Source organism: Misgurnus anguillicaudatus, chromosome 1, assembly GCF_027580225.2.
Source record: "Misgurnus anguillicaudatus chromosome 1, ASM2758022v2, whole genome shotgun sequence".
Lineage (NCBI taxonomy): Eukaryota > Metazoa > Chordata > Actinopteri > Cypriniformes > Cobitidae > Misgurnus > Misgurnus anguillicaudatus.
Window position 1 is genome coordinate 30796082 of NC_073337.2, and position 2830 is coordinate 30798911.

Here is a 2830-nt window from a genome sequence, read left to right on the forward strand (position 1 = left end):
ACTCCCAATAAAAACAGAATGTTGTGCTTTTCGCAAAATTAAGAAAATAAACATGATGCATGTTTTGTTCTCTCTCCCTCAGTGAAGTCCTTTCAGAAACACGTCAGAAAATTTACTGTAACTTCACGAATACATGTCATATAAACAAAAGATAAATGTCTACATAATGCTTGGAATGTCAGCTTTTAAATGGTGTAAGTGACATCAAAAATATATATTGTCATTCGGTGTAAACTGTATAAGAAGTAGGAGAGGGACCGTCTCTCTAATGTTACCTGATTATCTGTAATGAGAAGAGATCGCCACACCCCCGCGCCATTGAAGTGAATGAGCAGAGACATCCATATGCATAACTTGTGCCTCCTGCAGTCAATGGATATGCAATCCACAATCCAGTCTCTCCATTCCTTGTTGTTTCATCCGATTGCACCAAAACATGACATCTAAATCCTTATTTACTTGCGTATGTGTGTCAGTATCTCCAGACGCGAGTGTTTTCTTTGTTCTTCCGTCAAACATTTCACGCGAGGGGAACACACATAAACAAACACACGAGTCAAGAAACTCAACGCGCTTTTTGGTATTCTTATAAAATACGTGATTGCAAACAGTACAATCCTTAGTTACTTGCATATGTGTGTCACTATCTCCAGACGCGAGTGTTTTCTTTGTCTTCCGTCAAACAGTTCACGCGATGGGAAACGCATACACAAACACATGAGTCAGGAAATCGACGAGTTGGTATTCTTATAAAATACGCGACTGCAAACAGTACAATCCTTATTTAGTTGCGTCTAAGCATATATCTCCGCACAGCACGTTTATTAAACACAGGATCACTCGCATGTGCCCATATAAGTTACTGCTTTCATGAGCAACACGTAATGGCGGCGGCTGTAAACAAACATTGAGCAAGTTTATCATGCAAGTTTATCATGCTTGTCCCTTGTTGTGTTTCTACTATAATGATATAATGATTACAAAAACACAACTAAGAGTCCAAACAATGATAGGCAGTTGTTCTTTTGAGCTTTTTACTGCACACAACCCTTACAAAAATTAACCATGGTTTTACTACAGTTAAAACAAAAAAAACATGGTTAGCCTACTGTAGTAAAACCATGGTAACCACAAAATAACCATGGTTTTGACAACCATGGTTTTCAAAAACCATAGTTAAACCATAGTTAGTGTAGTAAAACCATGGTTTTGCTCATAGTAATCAATTCACCAAAAAAACATGGTTACTACACTTTTACCACAATAAAACCATGGTTCATTTTCGTATGGGAAACCCTGTGTTCACTTTACCATGATTAGGCTACTATGGTTTTTAAAAGGTAACTTATACTTGTGAAATTAATATAATATCAATAGAAATATATATATATATATATATATATATATATATATATATATATATATATATATATATATATATATATATATATATATATATAATGTGTGTGTATTTACATTTAAATTGAAAAGTAAACCATATCATGGTTTTACTACAGAGAAAGTTACATTCCTGTTGAACATCCCCACAAGGCTCATTATGTGGCTCATTATGCAACCCTTTTGTCTCTCAGCTGTCAATCACTGATTATTCAGGAGCTTTCCCCCCTACACGCATACAGCCTTCCCAAGCAAAAGTGTCTTAGAAATTGTAAATCAATATCTTGCTTTATGTGAATGAGTAGGTGGAATGATTTTCACATCATTTTGAAGAAAAAACTCTAGACTACTAGATCCTGTTTTGCAAACTCTTGGGAAAACATGTTTAGAATTAGTTTTGTGGACTTATATCAGTCACTTAAAATTTTTGCTTTTTCAAAAACCACGCATAAACATTTTTCTCTCAAAAATACAAACATGTACATACATGTTGATTATATGATATTGTAGCCCAGTTTGTGCTGAACGCAGTGTTATGAGACTTTTGCCATTAATATGTTTTTAAGCAACTGAAAAAAGCACAAATGTCAGTGGATGTCAAAACTTCCCCAGGGCCCTAAAAACCCCTTAGAGCCCAGAGGGTTAATACCAGATATAAATATCTAAAATGAAGCGTTGTTACATATAGTGATTAGACAAAGGCCATTTAGTCAACATCACACAGACCCTGAAAACTTTAAGCAGGAACAAAGCTCTTTTCTAGAAACTTTTGAGTTCAGATTGGGTAGGCTTTATTTGGAGCTCCTGTATTTGGTGACGGCCTTTTCCCCCACACAAGAATCAAGAAACAAGGTGAAAAACAAATGTGTACAAGATGCCTGAAGTGCAGAGGCCTATACCATGAAAATGGTTAAACACACTCTGGGTTAAAGGATTAGTTTCAAGTTGATCAAACCAAGTCAATGTGAACAGGCCTTTTCATGGTACCCAAAACCCAGGATTTGCACAAACTAATCCTAAACTTACCTGGCTAAACAACTAAAACGGCTTCATGGTATAGGCCCCAGGGGAACAAAATATAAACCACAAACAGCTAAATCCCTGAGTGATCTATAAATAAAATAAAAATAAAGAAATTATTAAAATAACAAAATTATAGCCAGAATTGGTTCTTGTTATAATGTGAACACCCCTTTAGTAATGAAACATGTCTGTTACATTTAACACAACAATATTTCTGTGTTTTGAGATGTAAATTTAAAGGTGCTATAGAAAATAAAGGTTATTATTATTATTATATTAACATAATTTTCTGCCACAACTCAAAATTTCAGCCATCTGAATAACAAAGAATAAAATTGATAAATAATACTGAAAAAATAATCATATTTCAATACATCGGTATGATTTCAAAATATTTATTTGTTGTGTA